The sequence below is a fragment of the Eupeodes corollae genome, chromosome 2 (assembly GCF_945859685.1).
Source record: "Eupeodes corollae chromosome 2, idEupCoro1.1, whole genome shotgun sequence".
NCBI classification, from domain to species: Eukaryota; Metazoa; Arthropoda; class Insecta; order Diptera; family Syrphidae; genus Eupeodes; species Eupeodes corollae.
In genome coordinates this window covers 135,781,156-135,804,130 of record NC_079148.1, presented here as the reverse complement: position 1 = coordinate 135,804,130, position 22,975 = coordinate 135,781,156, and the positions used below count along the sequence as shown (strand labels likewise).

Sequence of the window (22,975 nt, the reverse complement as noted above, 5' to 3'; positions counted from 1 at the left end):
GTTCGAGGTGAAATGTTAGAAAAATTAGCTACTCATCAGGGTTATGCAATGCTTTATACACATAAAGCTAAGAATACTGAGAGTATGATATGACCTTGAAAAAGTACACTTTGTTGTTTTTTTTCTATTTACGGAAGACACATGCAGCTGCTTATAAATATCACTGTACAACAGCTTTTACTTTTAAGTTCTATGGTTCAATGTACACATTCTATTTTTGAAATATGTAATAGAACATAATGTATTCATAAAAACCTACTTGTACTAAATTTACATTAAAATAAGGATACAATGTTTGACACTTATCCAGACAATTCAATTGAAGTTTGAATTTACCCATGTAAAACCCCTAAAAATTGATTTAATGTCTGACCAATAGAACGTGATTCAAAGGACTTTAATGCAGCTGTCAAATCTATTTTCGGTTAATGCTTTTCAGAAAAAGAATATAAGTTGTCTATGTTCTATGGTTCAATGTACACATTCGATTTTTAAAATATGTAATAGAACATAATGTACTCATAAAAAGCTATTTGTACTAGATTTACATTAAAACTTAAGAAGCAGTGTTTGACACTCATACAGACAATTCATTTGAAGTTTGAATTTGCCCATGTAAACCCTCTAAACATTGATTTAATTCCTGAGCAATATAACGCGATTAAAAAGACTTTTATGCAGCTGTCAAATCTGTTTTCGGTTTCAGAAAAAGAAAATAAGTTGTCTATGTTCTATGGTTCAATGTACACATTCTATTTTTAAAATATGTAATAGAACATAATGTACTCATAAAAAGCTATTTGTACTAGATTTACATTAAAATAAAGAAGAAATGTTTGACACTTATACAGACAATTCAATTGAAGTTTGAATTTGCCCATGTAAAACCCCTAAAAATTGATTTTATTCCTTACCAACAGAACACGGTTGAAAAGACTTTTATGCAGCTGTCAAACATGTTTTCGGTCAATGCTTTTCAGAAAAATAAAATAAGTACAAATTCTATTTTTAAAATATGTAATAAAACATAATGTACTCATAAAAATCTATTTGTACTAGATTTACATTAAAATAAAGAAGCAATGTTTGACACTTATAAAGACAATTCATTTGAAGTTTGAATTTGCCCATGTAAAAACTCTAAAAATTGATTAAATTCCTGACCAATAGAATGCGATTAAAAAGACATTTATGCAGCTGTCAAATTGACATAAAATGTGTTTTCGGTCAGTGCCTTTTGGAAAATGTATTACAACCAACATTTTGTTTTAAGTTTATTTTTATAATATTTTATGTAATTGCGCTAAAATCTTTGTCCACAAATAATGTTATTGTTGTCGTTTTTATTCCTATTATTAGGTACACATATAGATAAACCACAATATTGATTTATTTAGACGGGGTTGCCTCATAGCAAACTTATCACCATCCCCAACAAACAACACGAGGCTGATAGTATAAAAAGTTGAGTGCAATGGCACTTTGTGTGCAAACAGATAATATAGTGTTGTCATGTGGGGTGATAATATAGATGAGAGAAAATTAATGCAAATTTTATAAGGAAACATACCTTATGGCATAAACTGATATTAAAGTATAGTGGGGATATTTTTAGACAGATAATAACATGCCTAAGTGAGGAAACTATATTAGATAAAATATTCCTTATCAGAACTTTCAGCAGATAAAATTATAGTCAATCTTTCTGAACTAAAAACTTTTGAAATTAACTCTCTTTAATAAATTTTGACTAACGTCTCACATTTGTTGTAGACATAGCTTCTATACTTGAGGAATTTTATTCTCGTACTTAACGCTGTCAATGCAAAAATATATTTTCTGCATTAGGTATTAGAAATTCTTGGATTCTTTTTTTGACATCCCAGCTGTTTAGGAGCAGCTGTTATTTTACGTAAACTAAAAATCTCTTGAGCCGTTTTTGCAAAAATCAAATTTTCCATTTTTGACCACGAAATTTGTGTGCGAACTATTGATAATTTTTAGATAATCGCCTTACGTGAAATATGCTTTGAACTTTAATTCCTTGTAATAACCTCTTCGAGACACAAAGTTGCACTTTTGCAAAATTTTCATCATTTTTGTAGCACATTTTAACAATTTCAATGCATCGTGTATCATTCCATCTTTAATGGATGCGTTCACTCAGCGAAAGATATGGTATCCGGATAGCTTCTGGTTAGTGCTTTAAGCCTTAAATAACAGCTGCGTCAAAAAAGCAGGGATGTCAAAAAATTAATCCAAAGGTATCCAGGAATTTCTGATACATATGAGTATCTAAAAAAATAGCTGATTCAACATATGGTTCAATTCAATAGAGCCCGAACATTTAACATTTGGTTCAAAAAGTTCAATTTAAATTTACATACCGAGGGTACCCTAACTACCAGAACCAATACTTGAAAAAAGGCACTGATAACTTTCAATTCGATTTTTCTGAAAATTTTATCGAATGTTGAAAACAATATTTCTTATGAGTGAAAATCAGGTGGAAGTCATAATCTCAAAGCTCGGAAAAGATATTTGTACGTCGAAAAACAATTTTTACAAATTTTTGTTAATTTTTTTTAGGTTTTTAATTTTTTGTAAAAAACTGTCAATTCGATTTTTCTCAAAATTGTACTGAATGTTGATAACAATAGTTTTTGAAAGATAAAAGTAGTTTAAAGCCAATATCTCAAAGTTTTGAAAAGATATTTGAGCCGAAAATCAATTGTTTTTATTTTTTGTAAAAAAAATGTCAATTTGTTTTTTTTTTTTTTAATTGTATCGAATGTTGAAAACAATTAGTTGGAAGCCATAATCTTAAATATTTGAGTCGAAAATCAATTTTTACCAAATTTTATTAATTTTTGTTTAGGTTTTTATTTTTTGTAAAAAAAACTGTCAATTCGATTATTCTCAAAATTTGTTAGAATGTTGAAAATAATATTTCTTATAAGATAAAATAAGTTTGAAGCTATAATCTCAAGTTTTTGAAAAGATATTTGAGTCGAAAGTCAATTTTTACAAACAAATAAAACAATTATGTTTTTTTTAGGTATTTATTTTTTATAAAAAAAACTGTCAATTTGATTTTTCTCAAAATTTAATCAGATGACAAAAACATCATTCTTCGTTGCACAAAATTGTTTTAAAGATGATATCATATTTTAGTCGTACAATTTTCGATGTTATAATTTTTTTGTCAGTTTTTTTTATTTATAAAAAAACCGTTTATTGGATTTCTTTCCAAAAATGTTCTTGTTTTGTATCACGTTACAATATATTATATAAGATTTAATTTAAGTCTATAGCGTTTTTAATTCGTAAGTTATTTAAGGTTAACCAAAATGTTCACCTTTTATTAAACTTCTATGGTAAAAAAAACCACATACACAATTTTTATGAGAGCCCTTTCTGCATCCTTCTGCCTTATATATACAACATTTATTTGAAGTCGAAATCTCTTCTAGTTCTCGAGCTATGGACGACGAAAAAAACGTCACGAAAGTACGACGAACGTACACACGCACGCACAGACATCTTTCTAAAAACCTTTTTCTTCGACTCTAGGGACCTTGAAACGTCGAGAAATGTCAAAATTTTCAATTTGACAAATCGGACCCATTACAATAACTTACTATGGGAAGTTAATACTTTAAAATGCACTTGGTAGTATCACAATACCCAATAAAATACTTGACAAGTGCCTAAAAGTATTGCAGTACCCATTAAAAGTACTTGAAGCAAGGACTTGAATAAGTACTGGTCCTGGTGAATTTTCCAGTATAAAGTAGCCGGTCAGAGTACGTGAAAAGTACTGCCATTGTAAGGAGCCAGGTCTCCACGGGGGAATGCTTTGGAGTACTAGAAGAGGCAACAGCACGCTTGTGGTTGCACGGCTCAGCTCGTCGCGTGGGGTGGTTCTTTCCACCTCCCAGTACAACTCCTGCTCGACTGAACATTATTTATACTCGTGCCTAAGATATTATTGAAACCTGAGAACTTTGACGATATCCAAGAGAAACTAGGAATCGGTGCTTACCACAAAAAAAATTATAATAAAGAAATTAATAAAAAGAAATTGTAATAAAAAAATGTAAGTAAAAAAAATATAAGAAAACTAAACTAAAGGTAATTAAAAAAATCTAAAAATGTAAACTTTTTATCTAAAGCACCTCTTTCTTAACCCTTTTAAATACCGTCACATCGAATCCCAAACATTCGTCTTCGCTATTTCCATGGCCAAATGCAGGGGAAATAGCCCCTGAAATGACTCAACCAGTCGCGAAAAATCCGTTGAGAAAGTTAGTCTGTAATGTCCTAAAATCAAAAACACATCTGGACCGCTTTACCAAGCCTTCACACACCATTAGCTATTAAATTAGTACACCATTTTTGTTTACTACAATACCAATGCAAATCATAACTTTATTCTTCAATTTCAAATTCATTAAAAAGAATTCAATCAGTTCTCCCATTTGTTTCTTATCTTATCTTAATTCTAATGATTAAAATAATAAAAAAAAAAATACAAAGTAAGTTGTTTACAACTCTGGATTTGAACGCATCCTGGCCTAATTTTTCACACGTCAAACTTTCAAAAGACGACAGTTACTAAAATGACAGCTGTCCAAGTAGTGGGCTAATCAAATGAAACCTCTTATGAGAAAACCCTTATAAGCAAATGACAAAAGCCAGTCATAATTTCTGCTAAGTTCACTAAATTCATTCAAAATGATGTCCAAAAAGAAATCAGCGTCCCCATTGCTTGTCATAAATCATGTAAAATGAATGTGACAAAAATTTTATAACAGACACTTTGAAAGGCACGTACATACATATATGCTTTTAACGTTTAAACTTCAAAATTCCTTAATATCGATTTACACAACAAATGATTAAAACAGCTGTTCAAGCTAAATCTGCTAAATGCTTTGTTTTCACCATTTTTCCCTTTTGTCAAATTCGCTTATTCGCAATGATCTTAGGTCGTATTTCAAACTCAGCGAAACTAAGCGAAACACTCTACTTTGCCTTTGAAAATAACTTAAATTGAGGTGTTGTTTAATAATGGTTATTACAGAGTGTTGAAGAGTTCTATATCAGAGAGAGAGAGAGATCATCATTAGCATCAAACAAACTAGACAACTGTCAAAATTTACTTATCCAAATAATGTTCTTTTTACAACTAAAGCAGCTTTCTTAAATGTCAGACCATAATATTATAATCGAACAGCACTACGAATTCAATGCCAATTTTATTTTTGAAGAAAGAACCAAACAAAGACAAAACCGATCCTCTTCGCCTTTGTTTGCACAAACTATAAACAAACAAAAAAACCAAAAACCAAAAACAAGATTGTGTTTTTGGTCGACCCGTATCAAAATTGCACAAAAAAGAACACAAAGAAAACCTGACAAGAAACTTCAAATACCCTTCCTCGTGCCTTAGTCATTCTAAGCATCAAAACAAAAAAAAACTGCAAAATCGAAAAGAGATCCCCTCCTCACGACATAATCACGACTTGCGAGACAATTCCGATTCCAACAGAAAACCTCAGACAAAAGTCTAGATACGAGTACAACCAAATCAAAAAAAAAAAGAGAAACTTTGCACATGGCCAAAATAAATAAATAAATAAATAAATAAATGATTTAAAATAAACAAATAAAACGAAGAAGTAGGTAATAATATACACTAAACAAAACTGATATAAAACCACTACCTATACCTAACCTGCTAGAGCTAAAGGTTTTTAGATACTTGTACTTACCTAGAAACTTATACATTAGGTACTCGTACTTGCATTTAAATCGAAATAAAATAACTGACAAGATTTTCTAGTGAAAATTTCACCTGATCGCAGAAAAACTATGCTTAACGCAGAAGAAGCGGAAAAACCACTTAACCTTCCATCAACAGAAGCTTAAGCTACTTCTACACTATAGCTGACTTGACTAGCTCTATATAGGTAGGTTATAGGTTTAGGTAGGTAGTAAACCATCAAAAGAGGCCATCCATGTAGCCTAGCTAATAATAAGCAAGGCATAGATAGATAGGTAAGGTACTGATGGGTACATTGCTTGGGGCTGAGGACCAGCTAAGCTATGGTCTGACTTCTCTTCTCACAGTCACAGTACATCAGAAGACAAAGAACCTGCAGCCTGCACTTGTACTTCCAACGAAGAAAGCAAAAAGTGCTCCAACAAGTTTTTCTTTTTTATCTTCTTCAATTCATACCTACAAAGCTGTACGAACTTAGCTAATACCTCCAAACTATATAGGGGCTATAATATATTTATAGACTTCACTATAGTTTTAATCGCACCTAGTTTTGCGTTTAGAATTAAAAATGACTATAGATTCAGGGGGGCTACTGTATAGACTAGATGACCATTTTCAATAATCAGCAAATGATGAGATAAATAATGGAATTAGACATAAAAGTAAAGTAGGTAAATGAAAATCTATAATCTTTAATTTCAGGTCAAATAAAATAGAGATAGGCTATACCTAATAACTACCTGCAAATAAACATTTATAAAAACGTATAGGCAGTATTTCCTGAGCTCTGATCTGTATCGTCTTTTGGTTCTCTTTATTTTTGCTGCTGAACCAGGGGCGTCGGTAAAGTTATTAGATGAAATTACCCTTTTTAATGCGATAACTAGTTATTTGAAAAATGGTTCGCTTGTTTTACACGAAAGGTGATTAAAAGTATATTAAGGAGGTAGATCTGTAATGTTAATGTTGAGGATTTAGGTTTAAGGGATAAGAAGTTGGCTTTTGTGTATATTTCGACGCAGGATACTGTCTTAACGAAATATGAATTAACGTAATGAAACCTTAGTTTTATTGTTCTTACCTTTTTTTCAAATTGATGACGAGCTGACAGGTCACTCAAAAATCAGGATATCTTTTACAAAGCAGCGATTTATATTTTTACTTAATGACGTACTCATTACTAGATTTTTGTTTTAAAAAAAAGTATGTTCTTGCTCTTTAAGTTTTAATTGTTTTGAATTTTAGGTCTAATTTCTTCGCCCCCTTTAAATTTAAAATTTCCCTTAAAAAATGATAAAACTTATGAAATTTCACATAAATTTTAAAAAAAGGTTATTTTTAAATCCGCAAAAAAAACACTTTTACTCTTCTTTGTGTTCTATTGGTAAAATAAATTGATTTTTCCATTTTCAATTGCATTAGAAATTTGCAGATATCCATACAACACAACTTGAACTATTTGACAGGTTGAATGATATTTGCTCAACAGCATTGACAAGAAAAAACACTCTTGGGTGCGTTCTTTTTTTAACGATAGTCAACAATTGTTAACAAATTAAATTTAAATTTTCTCATTCCCAAAGTTCAAGATTGTAACGTTCGTTCCTAAACTCATTCTAATTTAATCCATTGTCATTCAGTATCCTTTATAACAACTCAGCTTTAGGAGAGGAGTTAAAAATGTTGAACTGTCAGAGTGAAAAACTGTTTACAAACAAGTAATCCGTTTTTGTGTGTCAAAATAGTAAAAAATGAGACTAAAAATAAAAGAAATTAAAATTCAGTTCATAAATAACGCAAATGGTAATAAATTTAATTAACTAAAAAAAATGTGTGTACTGGTAGTTTGACAGATCAACAACAAAAGTGAAAAATTTTGTTTATATTGCTGAGAATACGGACATTTCTAAGATCTTAGAAATATAAACTTTGCCAAATGCTTTTTACGATTTTATCAATTTGTACCATTGACATTTGAGCGATGACAGTTTGGTTCATGGTTCAATTAAATTTAAAATTTGCAGATACCCACACAATCCAACCTGGACTATTTGACTGATGAAGTTGGTAATTTTTTCAATATTTTTGAAATACAGAAGCACTTAATTTTTTTGTTCAGAAGTAAATCAAGTTAGTAGTAGTAGTAGTAGTCTTTATTGAGATTTTTTTTTTAACACAAATTACATTCTTAATTTTTAGGAGGTACACATCCATAAATATACATATATGTTTTTTTTTTTTTTTTTATTAATTTGCCGACTTAGAATTGGTCTGGCTATACTTATTATATATTTAATATTAACTAATTTTTAATGCGATTCACAGTTTAAAGACAACAGTCTGATATATTTTTAAGATTATTAATACGTCCACTCAAAAAGACGATACTTAGAAGTAAATCAAGTTAGTTTTAGTGAACATTTGACAGCTTCATCGATATTTATTCAACAGCATTGACAAGAAAAAACACAAGAGGTGCGTTCTTTTTTTTAACGATAGTCAACAATTGTTAACAAATTAAATTTAAATTTTGTCATTCCCAAAGTTCAAGATTGTAATGTTCGTTCCTCAACTCATTCTTATGTATTTCAGTGTCATACAGTGCCATTTATAACTTACAACTTAGCTCTAGGAAAGGAGTTAAAAATGTTGAACTGTCAAAGTGAAAGGTCTGTTTACAAACAAGTAATCCGCTTTGGTGTGTCAATTTTGAATTTAAAAATGCAAGAAAAGAAAATTTATAAAAGTAAAATATAACATAAAATAGTGAACAATGAGAATAAAAATAAAGGAAATTAAAATTAGTAAAATAAAAAAAATAATTTGTATACTGGTAGTTTGACAGGTCAACAACAAAAGTGAAAAATTTGTTTATATTGCTATTGCTGGGAAAGCGGACATTTCTGAGATCTTCGAAATATAAACTTGCCTAATGCCTCTTACGATTAAATCAATTTGTATCATTGACATTTGAACAATGACAGTTAAACATGGTTCAATTAAATTTAAAATTTGCAGATACCCACACAATACAACCTGGACTACTTGACTGATGAAGTTTGTGATTTTGTCAATATTTTTGAACTACATAAGCACTTAGTTTTTTCAGAAGTATATCAAGTTAATTTTAGTAAAAATTTGACAGCTTCATCGATATTTATTCAACAGCATTGACAAGAAAAAACACAAGAGGTGCGTTCTTTTTGTTAACGATAGTCAACAATTATTAACAAATTAAATTTAAATTTTGTCATTCCCAAAGTTCAAGATTGTAATGTTCGTTCCTCAACTCATTCTTATGTATTTCATTGTCATTCAGTGTCATTTATAAAAACTTATAACTAAGCTCTAGGAAAGAAGTTAAAAATATTGAACTGTCAAAGTGAATGGTCTGTTTACAAACAAGTAATCCGTTTTTTCGGGTCAATTTTTAATTTAAAATGCAAGAAAAGAAAGTTTATAAAAATAAAATATAATATAAAATAGTGAAAAATGAGAATACAAAATAAAGGAAATTAACTTTAGTTAAATAAAAAAATAATTTTTTTAGTGGTAATTCGACAGATCAACAACAAAAGTCAAAAATTTTGTTTTTATTGCTGAGAATACGGACATTTCTGAGATCTTAGAAATATAAACTTTGCCAAATGCTTCTTACAATTTAATCAATTTGTACCATTAACTTTTGAATAATGACAGTTAAACATAGTTCAATTAAATTTAAAATTTGCAGATACCCACACAATACAACCTGGACTACTTGACTGATGAAGTTTGTGATTATGTCAATATTTTTGAACTACAGAAGCACTTAGTTTTTTCAGAAGTATATCAAGTTAATTTTAGTGAAAATTCGACAGCTTCATCGATATTTATTCAACAGCATTGACAAGAAAAAAAAACCACAGTCGCGTTTTTTTTAACGAAAACTGAACAATTTTTAACACACTGAATTTAAATCTTGCTATTCCCAAAGTTCAAGATTTTAACGTTAGTTCCTCAACTCATTATTATTAATTTCATTGTCATTCAGTGTCATTTATAACAACTTAAAACTCCATGCTAGGAGAGGAGTTAAAAATGTTGAACTGTCAAAGTGAATGGTCTGTTTACAAACAAGTAATCCGTTTTTGTGTGTCAAAATAGTAAAAAATGAGAATAAAAATAAAAGAAATTAAAATTCAGTTCATAAATAACGCAAATGGTAATAAATTTAATTAACTAAAAAAAATGTGTGTACTGGTAGTTTGACAGATCAACAACAAAAGTGAAAAATTTTGTTTATATTGCTGAGAATACGGACATTTCTGAGGTCTTAGAAATATAAACTTTGCCAAATGCTTTTTACGATTTTATCAATTTGTACCATTGACATTTGAGCGATGACAGTTTGGTTCATGGTTCAATTAAATTTAAAATTTGCAGATACCCACACAATCCAACCTGGACTATTTGACTGATGAAGTTGGTAATTTTTTCAATATTTTTGAAATACAGAAGCACTTAATTTTTTTTGTTCAGAAGTAAATCAAGTTAACTTTGGTGAACATTTGACAGCTTAATCGATATTTATTCAACAGCATTGACAAGAAAGAACTCCACAGTCGCGTTCTTTTTTAACGAAAACTGAACAATATTTTACACACTGAATTTAAATCTTGCTATTCCCAAAGTTCAAGATTTTAACGTTAGTTCCTCAACTCATTATTATTAATTTCATTGTCATTCAGTGTCATTTATAACAACTTAAAAATCCATGCTAGGAGAGGAGTTAAAAATGTCTAAATGTCAAAGTGAATGGTCTGTTTACAAACAAGTAATGCGTTTTTTGTGCCAATTTAGAATTTAATAATGTAAGAAAAAAAAGTGAAAATGAGAATAAAAATTAAGGAAATTAAAATTAGTTAAAAAAAAATAATAATTTGCATACTGGTAGTTTGACAGATAAACAACAAAAGTCAAAAAATTTGTTTATTTTGCTGAGAATACGGACATTTTTGAGATCTTAGAAATATAAACTTGCTAAAGCTTCTTACGAATTGATCAATTTGTACCATTGGCATTTGAACAATGACAGTTAAACATGGTTCAATTGAATTTAAAATTTGCAGATACCCACAAAATACAAGCTGGACTATTTGACTGATGAAGTTTGTGATTTTTTCAATATTTTTTAACTGCATTTAATTTTTTTTCTTCAGAAGTACATCAAGTTAAGCTAAGTGAAATTTTGACAGCTTTATCGATATTTATTCAACAGCATTGACATGAAAAAACACGACACATAGTCAACAATTTTTAACAAATTAAATTTAAATCTTGATATTCCCAAAGTTCAAGATTGTAACGTGTAACGTTCGTTAACTCATTGTTAATTATTTCACTGTCATTTTGTGTCATTTATAACAACTTAAAATTCAGCGCTAGGAGAGGAGTTGAAAAAGTTGAACTGTCAAAGTGAAAGGTCTGTTTACAAACAAGTAATCCGTTTTTGTCGGGTCAATTTTGAATTTAAAAATGCAAGAAAAAAGTTTATAAAAATAAAATATAACATAAAAATGAGAATAAAAATAAAGGAAATTAAAATTAGTTAAAAAAAAATTGTATACTGGTAGTTTGACAGATCAACAACAAAGTGACAAATTTTGTTTATAATTCTAAGAATACGGACATTTTTGAGATCTTAAAAATATAAACTTGCCAAATGCTTTTTACGATTTAACCAATTTGTACCGTTGACATTTAAATAATGACAGTTAACAATGGCTGATTCAGATGGGGGTTCGTAGGGATCTAGACCCCCCCTGGGAAATATTTTGTTTTATTTTCCTAGGAACTTCCTTGAATTTAAAACTATGGTATCGCATTATTGGATATGACTGCCATTATATTTTTAATTATTTTTTTTATATATATGAAAACAAATTTTTTATTTTATACTATCAAAAGATTTGATAAATTAACGACATTTCCCCAAAAGTGGTTTTCTGTCAAAAACAACTTACATTTTTGTTTCACTCAACTAAGGATTTGGAAAAACTTTAGTAATGCTTTGAATTATTTTCATAAAATTTGTTTCTAAAAGAAAAAGAGCAAATATTCAGGTTCTTAAAAAGAAACCTTGAATAAGAGATCGTCAAATTGATAATAAGTTTCCTTTGAATTCTGAACCTCGCCTTCAATTCAAATCAAATCAAAAAATCAAATGGGGTGGCGCAACAGTCCGTTGTGAACCAGGGCCTAGTGACTTACAACTCTCAACCATTCCTGTGTGCGATTACTGTTGTCAGGAATGGAAGGGACCTACAATTTTGGGCCGAATCCGAACGGCTAGTTTGAGAAAGCACTTTTTCATGACAAGAATTACTCTTGAAGGATTTGTCAATTCCTCGCAAGAGGCAGTACCCGCGAAAATTATTTTTTAAATTAAGGTGGCACAGGCAGGGATTGAACCCAGACCCTTTGCATGACAGTCCAACGCACTTTTTTTTTTTTTTTTTTTTTTTTTTTAAATTCATTTTTATTTAATTCAATCTTAAACCTATCTTAAAGCTAGACAAAAATTCATAAAACTAGCCTAAATTATCCAAAACTTACAACTAACTTAATGGTCCCATACGGACACTCTAAGCTAAACTATAACACTAATTACTAATGCCTTTCGGCCTTAAGATATATTTTACTTCAATTTAAATTTTATTTGTTTTGTTTTCATTAGAAAATTTTGAAAAAAACTAATATCAATAACCTTTTTTATTTTTACTTACAAACTACTTAAAATAAGGTCCTTAAATAAAACTTAAAACTAACTTAAACTACCTATTCTACCTATAAACTACTTAAAACTAGAACAACCACAGCAGCAAATCTAACGTGTTTTGTTTTTATATTTTACTGTCTTTTTTGTATGTTTTTTTTTTTATTCCATGTTTTTTTTTTCTTTGTTTTTTTTTTTTTGTTTTTAATTTTTTTTGTTTTTTTTTTTTATTTTTATTTTTTAATTTTTTTTTATTTTTTATTTTTTTTTTGTGCCACCATGCCTATTCTACTTAAAACTAAACCCTAAAACTATAAAACAAGTATGTAAGCCGGCCAAGGCTTAAAGCCCCATCCCGACTACCCAATATCAAGTGCCGATTGAAGCCACCAAAACTGGTTCTCCTGCTTCACCCTATCCGTTCGGTCCCGTTCGGACACAGCCCTACTGAACCGAAGGAGCTCTGCTCCGCCTTGTGCCATGACGTCCCGATTGTACAGGAGTCGCCTATCCACGGTTCTTCGTCTGACGTGGTAGATTAACGGAACTGCCAATCTATCCTGTATCAGACCGCATCTATCTAAAAAGAGGAATGCCTCTGGGGGAATGAAGCCGCTCAAGCGTGCACTCTCAAAATACTCGTCGTTCGGATAGAACGCCCCGAAAATTAAATTGTTGGTCGCAGACATAGCTCTTGCAATGTGACCTCGAACGAGTTTTATCACGAAATTGTCAATTCTGTTGATTCGAGCCCCGTTGTATAGGACCTCGTTTGAATAATAATGCACATAAGAAGATTCGGCTGTTCGATATAAGCCGGTACAGCGTCGTAAACACTGCCGCTCGAACACCCGAAACTTCTCCATCTGGGAAGGGGCAACGTTGAACCACACAGGACAACCATACACGATCATTGGCCGTATGAGGGCCATGTAGCAAATTACCTTCACTCTGGGGTCAAGCCGACTGCTAAAAAACAGCCGTTTCGTCAGAGCGAAGGCTCCTCTGGCCCTGGTCAGAGCAGCATTTATATGTCTGTCGAAATATAAATACTGATCTAACCAGATACCGAGGTACTTCACTACACTTTTGCTCGCCAATGGCTGCCCGTGAAGATCAACGATGACCATCTTGCGCCAATTCTTACACGTATCCCTCGTGGCCCTAGCCAACGGAGTCCGGAACAGAATTGTCTCTGACTTCTGGACATTTATTTTCAGTTTCCAGTCGTCGCAATATCGCTGAATCTTGTCGAAATCACGCTGCAAGAGAATTCTAATAACCTCAACCTTTCGGGCCGTTCTGTACGCAATTAGATCGTCGGCGTACGCAATTGCCTTTGTAAGACTACCTATCAGATCGCTGGTGTAAATGTTGAAGAGAATCGGCGAATTCACCGCTCCCTGTTGAAGACCATTTTTAATTGAGAATGTTGTGGTAGAAGTTACATTGCCACTTTTGACAACAAACTTTCTACCGTTAAGCATATCATAAAGTATATACAACAATGGCTTGCTAATGCCAAACCTGCTCAATTTTAAGTAAAGACCCTCTAACCATACGGTGTCAAAGGCCTTTTCCAAATCAACCAGGACAGCACCTGTGCATTGTTGTTTTGATTTATTCCATTGGATATCAGAAACGAGTTTAGACGCAGCATGAATTGTGTCATGACCCGCCTTGAACCCGAACTGTTTATCCGGAATTATTTTGTTGTCCGCAGCCCACTTAGTCAAAGCCCTATTAATGATTTTTTCGAAAACTTTGCTGATGCTCGGAAGAAGACTTATCGACCGAAGATTTGACGGGTTGGAGTTGTCCTTTCCCTTTTTCGGGAGAGGATGAACCACAGCGGTCTTCCAATGCACTGGATAATATGCATTATTCAGTGCATTATTGAAGAGTGTGGTGTAAATGTCGATTGCTTCCGTCGGTAAATGTCTTAGTACAACGTTGGATATACCATCGACACCCGCTGACTTTTTATTTTTTATTGAATTGAAGATGAGTTGAAGCTCAACCTTCGTCACTAACAAGGGACTTGGTCCCGTTTGCTCGGCGATTATGGCATTTGCCAAGGAATCGTCATTGAACCGCATGAAACCGCGGTTCTCAGATCGCCAATGTGTGATATCATTACGGAGGTAAAAGTGATTAAGTAGGGCTCTGTTTTCCAGGTCGTGGTTGGGGCGAATGCTAACATTCACCTTGTACACTTGCTGGAAAGCAGCTCCCACCGCCTCCACTTTTTCCTTCGGATCTTCAATTATGTAAAAGTCATCGTCAAAGATGGCTTCCTCTGGATCTATTTGCGCTGTCCTGAGTACGTCTCTGTTCTCTTCAGTTCTTTGGAGTTTAAGACACGGAAGGTCATTATCGTTTTTTTTCCTGAATATCTTGTTGATTTTGGGGAACATACTAGGGTCACTCGAATTAACTGACCGGATCTTGCGGTCCCAGTACTTGTTAATTGATAGCCTGTAGTTCTCCTTAATCAACAGATTGACATTTTTTATTGACGATTTCAGTGTCCTAACCTCCAAGTCGCGTGGGTTTGTAAGTCGTCTATGCAAGTTTTTGAGTCTTGTTAGTAAGCCACTCTTGTGCCTACGTAGTGCGTCAATTGTCGCGTTTCTGTAAGCGTCCATTTGTTCCCGTTCTTTGTACTTTGGGATTGTCCGTTCCATCGTACGTTTTATTGTTTCGTCCATCTGTTGTAGGTGTTGGTCAATTTCTGTATTTGTCAGGTTTCTGTTGTTTGGTGGGGCTATGTCACTCGAACGAAGTTCTCTCGCTAAGGCGTTGGTGAAACGAGGCCAACGCATCTTACTGTAATTGTAAGAGTGCGTTGCAACGTATTCCTCCAACTCCACGCGTTCGTTCGGAATCTGCATTACAGCAGCCAGTCCGCAGTGATCACTGTCGTACTCGACTGTCTGTAAGCAGTTTCGAGGGTGATTACCCACTTTGTCTGTTACTGTCAGTCTAGTGTCGTACAGCAAAAGATCCAGAAAGGAGCCGCTTCTTGGATACGAAGGCTTTTCGGTAGCCAGCAGGTCGACGCCATATTCAACGCTGTTAAGATTCATCAAATTAAAAAGATGATTACCTCTGGGATTATTATGTTGATTTCCCCAATCTTCATGTTTTGCGTTCAAATCACCGGCCAAGATGAAATAGTTTTCTTCCAAGCTCAGTTTCAGTTCCCTAAAAAGAATCTCGAGTTCTGAAGCAAAGTAAGTAACCTGCGGAGCTCCAGCCGCATAAGCCGCAATCATATACATCCGCTTCCCTTGAGTGAGAGAGATGCATACAACGCAAACTTCTAGCGTCTTGAGCTTTCGCAATTTATTGTTGTATATGACTTTATAATTAATGCCTTTTCGTATAAAGAGAGCGACACCGCCCCCTTGAGTGGAGTCAGGCCGGTCTTTTCTTACGATATTGTAATTTTTATGAGTCAATTTGTGTTTGTGGTTTAGCTTAGTTTCGCTAGCCATAAACACATCGGGACTGTAGTCTTTCAACAATTGGAACATATTGGCTCTTCGTTCAATCCTAATCAGTGAATTTACATTCACAGCTAGGACTTTTAGGCGCGTCTCCGGCAGCGCGCCCATTATGGTCTAAATTGCGCCAGGCCAGGCAACAAAGAGTAGAGATGATCTACCCTTTTGCCTTGCTCCTTTATCTGACTTTGCAGTCCTGTTAGTTGACCTTGAATGCTCAACAACAAGGCTACAATGTCAGGCTGCACCTCTGGTGCCTTAGGCACAGGGGCCTTTGGGGCAACCGTTGGTGGAGCCTGTCTCGTGTTTCCACTCCCTGACACCATTTGGGCGTAAGAGAATTTGGGATCTACGAATTTTTGTATAGGAGCCTGTCGAACTTTTCGACTTATTTCGGCTTTTTGACTGGCCTGTTTCTGTTTCATTTCCTGGACCTTAGGGCAACCCCTATAGCTAGCCGGGTGCCCTTGGTTTCCACAAAGGACACACTTGAGCAGGGTCAAATCCTCAACCCGCTCATTCCCCAGCTTACATTCACCTACTTTGTGGGTTTCTCCGCACCTGACACAACGCAACTGCATATTGCAGTTGGCATTGGCATGGCCAAACCTCTGGCAGTTAGTACATTGTAAAATGCCGTCGTGCCTTTTTAATGTATCCCAGCGTACAGCTTGATTGTCGAGAGATGTGATTCCCTTGACACTATTAACACTGCTTTGGGGCGATAATGTTACCAGGAACATTGGCAGCCTATAACCCCCTCGCCTGGACTTCACCGTAGTGAAAGGCTTGACCCCGATAAAATCGAGATCGTCTGTGGCTTTTTGACGGAGCTCAGCTAAAAGCTCCTCTGGTTCCGTGCAGGAACTTATACCCTTCAGAAGGACCGTCTGGAATTTTTCGCTCTTAGGCGTGTAGCTGAAGAACTCAGCTGTGGCCTCCTTAAGTAACTCTTTCACTAGCTTGTATTCGGCCAGTGAGAAGCACTGTACCGAATACCGCTTTTCTTTTTCGTTCAAAATATTTAGTAAAAAATTTCCCTTAGTGGCCGACTTACATACCTGTTTCAAGTCCTGCAGGTCAACCTGATAGGTCCTAATTGGTGGCACCTTCTCCTTCTTGAGCTGTGGTTGTTTCTGGTGTTGTTGCTGCTGCTGCTGTTTTTGCTGTTGCTGCTGTTTTTGCTGCTGCTGTGTCTGTTGCTGCTGTTTCTGTTGCTGCTGCTGCTGTTGTTGTAGCTGTTGTTGTTGCTGCTGTTTGGCCTTAGCAGAAGTCGATGGGCCCTCAGCAATTGGGCCTGTCACTGCTGCTGGCTTCTTTTTATTTTGCTCCGCTCCTGTGTTTTTGGGAGCGGGCTTGGGTTGTGGTTGTTTTTGCTGCCGTGGTTGTTGTTGCTGTTGTTTTTGCTGCTGGTGTTTTTGTTGCAGTTGCAGTTGCGCTGCCACTTGCTGCCGGCGCGCTTCTTGCTTAAGCTTTAGTTGGCTGAGGAGTGGCTCCATTTCCTCCTTTAGTTTTTTCAGGCTGTCTTCAAATTTACTGATGGCGGCCTGTTTAGTTTGCAGTGCCTCCATCAGTTGCTTTTCTTCATGGAGGATTTGGTCCACCTCCCCCTCCAACGATTTATTTGTTGGCGGTTCTGTCTCCGATAGGATCTTGTTCCTAAATTTCGGAGACCTAAACTGCCCTTCTCCACCCTCTGAGACGTAATCTGGGCTCCCAGAGTCATCACTCTCTGATGTTTCGTGCTCTGACGCCACACCTTTCGATTTTTCTTCCATTTTTTTCTTATTTGCGTTCCGCTTGGCTGGATTAGTACGTTTTACCAAGTTGGGAGATTGCCTTTTTCTCTTTACTATTGCCCACTGGTCAGTTGAATGGTCCGATTGTGTTTCGGTGATTTTTTGTACCGCTGCTTGCACCACAGTAACATCACCTGATGTATTGGCAGAGGTATCTTTCGATACCCCTGCTTTCCTCTCCCTCTCCATTTGCTTTTTTTCCCAATCAATAAAATCTACGATTTCACGATTGTGAAAAAAAGCTTCAATATTTTTTGTGCGCTCCGACCGGGATTCGAACCCACGACCCTTGGAGTTGTGTTCGGCCGCCACCTCCACTAGGCTATCGATTACTTATTGAAAACTGTGGCACAATGCCAACTTAGCAAATGCTCAACACTTTTTAAATTTAAATTACAAATTGAAAAAAAGATTAATGCACACTTCTTCACTCGCTGGAAGTCAAAGAACGACTGACAGTCCAACGCACTAACCATCATGCTACGGGTACTACAATTACGTCTCAAAAATTCGTAATTCGTAAAAAAATTCTAGCTCGTGCTTTTTATTAAACATGACATTTCGATGGTAGAAAAATCGAAAAAAAGCTTTTTTTCATTTTTTTTATTACGAAAATTATAAACTTTCTAAATTTTATCCTTAATTTGTCTTCTTTCAACAAAAAAAAAACATAGTTCGGTATTGATCCAGAAGAGTACCCTTCATAAACCGTTATTTTTAAAAGTTTTCTTAACAATGTTGTTATATTTTTTTTTTATTTTTAAAAAAATATTCATTTTTATTAACAAAACTCGATATCTCAAAAAGGGTCACCATGTAAAATGTAAATTTATAAGTACTTAAATGCACCTATGTCCTTAAATTCAAGAACCAAACATTTTTTTCTCTACAATTTTTAAGTTTTGTTGACTCCTTCAAGATCAAAATATTTTCTTTCATCTACGAGTAAGCACTGATAGCGATAGTAATAATAGACCCCTCTCCCTCGAAAATTTAATTCGAAAAAACTACGTCAAAAAATCAAGACTATTCTTCATATCAGTTTTTGAATTTTTGTAGCGGAAATTTGTACGAATCCCGAAAAACTGCATCATGAAATCCGTTCGTAGTGGAAAATGTCATACAATTTTGCATTACGAACGGATTTCATGATACAGTTTCTCGGGATTTGTAAAAATTTCCGATTACAATGGAACTCATGATAGGGCTGATTATTTTTTAAAAAAGGTATGTTTCAAAACAATTTCTTACATTTCTGGGTGAAATGAACCAACAATTCTCTAAACTATTGTTTTAGCCTTGAATAGGGCATATTTAGAAAACTGTTGGAATCTTGGAATGCTTTCATATGTAGTGAGTCGTCCAAATTAAAAAAAATTGAACATACCCTTACCTCATTTTATAACTTAAGTTGTCACTTCAGTCCTTGAAATGTGTATATGTAAGTTTAAGATACACATTATGTTATTTTAATTTTGTCAGCCTCCTTTACAGAACACATTAAAGAACATTTTTAATTGTTGAATAAAAACTCCCTTTATATGTTAAGTGTATGACTATGACCCCCCCCCCCCCCTGAAAAAGAGTTTGGATCCGCCCTTGAGTTAAACATGGTAAGAAAAGGAAAGGACACACAATGACAGCAACGAAATATTATTTTCACTTGTGTTCAATTTTTTGGATAGAATTTTATTGCGAATTCCATTGGTAAATACAGTTTTCAAACATTTCTCCAACCAACTGTCAGTCTGACTCCAATTTATAAGGATTTCTAAAAATTGTTGCTATTAAAAAGACCACTGGGATAAAAATTGATATTTTGACAGATCCGAACAAGAACAATCGATACCTAGGTATAGCAAAGAACTGTCACTGTCACACATTTGGAATAGGTTTTGGATAATTTTCTTCTCAAATAAAATATTTTTCACTTTGATGAAACTGACAATTATTGTGACAGAAATTTTTGTTAAGTTCTTTTCATGCTTGATTCAAATCAAAATCCATCTGTCACAGGATTGGATATCTGTGTTAAGTGATAACGAAAAATTAGAACCTTTTGGACACAAACAAAAATTCTGAGCCCTACTGCTTTTTAAACAACATTCAATCTTTTATTCAAAAATATCCTTAAGGTATTTTCGATTTCATAAATAAAGATAGGCACCTACTCATTAAAAACCAAATGAAAATTGAGTACGTATAAATAGATTACTTTGTTGGTACTTATTTTCAACAATGAAATCCTCTTTTTTTTTAAATTTACTCTTCTCCCTTTCTATTCCTTTCTATTATAAATTCTGGTCACCCTTTTAACAGAGTACGTAAATAGAGATACATTTTAATTCATACTTTTAAAGCCCCTACTAGGTTAGGTAGGTATGTAGCTTTTTCCTGGGTAAAATATAAACATACGCACATAATATCGATTCGGCTACACACAATGTGAAAAGATGGAATCATTTTATAACTAAATTATGTTCCTTTTGGTATACGAACATTTTATTTACATTCCTGATTTGACATGACGCAGGCAAGCAGGCAGCAGCCAGGCAGGTAGGTAGGTGGGTTCAGGGTCGGTTTTTGGTATTTTTCAAGAACCCTAATTCGCAACACCAGATGATAAAAGATTCAGAAACGATAGGATTTATAGGTACTAGCAGAACAGGCAGCAGAGGAGTATACACAAGCATTTAATACCTAAGTATGATGAAAAGAAGATGAACTTAAAAGGTGGTAGGTAAATTCCAATTCCTCCCCCTCAAACCAGAAATCAAATTGTATACAGAAATATAGCAAAACACGAGAAGAAAGAAGGAAAAATAGAAAAGCAATTTTGGAATTATTTTTAAAAATAACGACTCACCTTAAATTTGTTTATTTTGTTCTTTTTGTTTTTGTTGCTGCTGCTTTTAGAATGCAATATCCTTTATTTTTCCATGTAAAGATTCCGTTAAAAATCCTTAAATAATACAAAAAAAAAGAAAAATTGATTTTTAACTTTTCATTTAGGTATGCACTCTCTTTCTTTTCTTATTTTAAGTATTTTTGTCTTTATTTTAAAGGATTTTTAAGGATTTTCATTCACTTAATAAATAAAATTAGAAAAAAGGAAATATGTGTATAACTTTTAAACTTAAATTTATTATTTATATATTTACTTTGATTCAAATGTCCTTGCACTTCAAGGATATTTTTTCTTTTATTGCTGTTGTTTCTTTTGTTTTAAGCTGTTTTAATTGCAAAGAGGAAAAAGAACCTATATACTATATGTGTATATGTACAGTAACACTTTGTGTCTTGTGTATCTTTAAATTTTAGTTATGTTCGACGAACTTGTTGTGGGACGCGCTCTCAGCTGACTAGTGTTTTGTACACAAAAATTCATGTAAAGAGCTCTGTTTCTGTTTCTGTTCTATAGCACTGTGTTTGTTTTCTGGTTTCTGAAAATGAAAATATAAAGAAAATGGAATAAAAACATAAAAGATGGATAGAATGGAAGATGGAATTGAGAAAAATGAACCTTGCGCACACAACAGTTAACAGCTGAGTTTTCTAAAGGTGTATTAAAGAAACAACTTATTTATATGTATATTACAACAAAATATATGTAAGTATGCGTATTCTGAAACAGGATATGAGGATGAAGGAATATATAATAAATGGTATAAAAAGAAGTTAAGATAAAACAAAAAGGGGAATACCTAGGTAAAGTATTTAATTCAAATGAAGATATAAAGGATTTGGCAGTGCTGTGGACTGTTTTTAAATAGTACTTTTTTCACAAAGGTTCTCATTTTTCAGTAAGCGTAGTAGGTACGCAGATAGGTCTAAATTCTGCTTCAACTTTTCTTCTCGAAAACGTCTTTTTTAAAATCCGTGAACACGATATCTATAAGAAAAGAGTAAGCAAATGATATGATTGAAAGATGTACATCCTTTTTTATATCAAGGGAAATTAAATGATTTATCGACCGAAATCTAGACTTTCACTTTCGAGCGAAGACCATTTTGTTTAAATTCATAATTCATACAGCGTTGCTATATTTTTAACAGAATGGACTAGTTCCTTAAGCTAGTGACTACGTAGGTACTCAAATTTTAATTATCTTTGTGAATGCAAAAGTACACTACAAATATATTTAATCCTTAACTGTCATATAAATGACAAATGTTAATATATAAAATAGGAAACATCTGTGTTTTGACAACTTTAAATAATTTGTTTTGTTTCAAATTAAATAAAATTATAAATAAATAATACGGGGCGTATTCGTAGAGAATTGAGTCGTGATTTCTTGATCTATAGTTTAAGGCTTGTTGGTTACATAAACCCTGCTCTTATTCATAGTCAATTTTCTAGCTGTGTTTTATAAAACCCCAGGTTCTTCAAATGACAGGTCAAGGCAAAAAAGTACTGCTATTTTTTCAAATTTGTTATTTTGTGCTGTCATTCCTTAAATTGGATGCATAAATAATAATAAAATAAAATAAATGGGCAAGTTTAATGACGGATTTGTATAGAACAGTTTAAAGCAAGCATTTTTTACTATAAAAGGGGCAATTTAAAAAAAAGTATTATTTAAAATGGAAAAAATAGTTACAAAATAACGGTAATACTTACAATTAAGTATGATACATTTGTTTAAAGGCAACGTTCTGTTCTATTATCCAGTTTTTAAATCAAGTCAAAATTATATGTAGTTTTTTAAAAATAATAATGTGAAGCTCAAAATTTGAGTAAATAAATTTAATAAAGGTTTAAAGTGTAATTTTTCAATACTTCAAGATTATCTACTATTGTTTTTATATTAGAATTTATTGCTCTTATTTTTTTTGATCAAAATTGATAACTATATGATTGTATGTCTTCTAGTTCATGAGAAAATTGAAAATTACCAAACACAAATATTTAAACTAAATTACTTTTTCCTTGCTTAAGTATTTACGTAGTCCTAAACTTAGATTTAAATTTATTTATAAATTGCCTAAACTCTGGACTAGCTTAATAACAACATCTATGAATATGCCTTTATGAGTATTCTATACACAATTATATTTAAAAGCTGAACATTTTTTTTAAATTTTGAGTTATTCTGTCTTTAAAGAGCAGCTGATTGTG

The 22,975-nt window shown here is 33.0% G+C and overlaps 1 protein-coding gene across 1 annotated transcript in view; it reads right to left on the bottom strand.

Annotated features, from left to right (window-relative positions):
* LOC129947146 (tumor protein p53-inducible nuclear protein 1) overlaps positions 1-21,213 on the bottom strand; it is a 102,057-nt gene extending 80,844 nt beyond the window's left edge. Inside the window, exons 1-2 of the mRNA XM_056057590.1 lie at positions 21,015-21,213; positions 20,720-20,815 (exon numbers count right to left, since the gene is read on the bottom strand). The gene's annotated coding sequence lies outside the window, so the exon portion shown is untranslated. The remainder of the gene's footprint in view (positions 1-20,719; positions 20,816-21,014) is intronic.
* Positions 21,214-22,975: the final 1,762 nt, after the last annotated feature.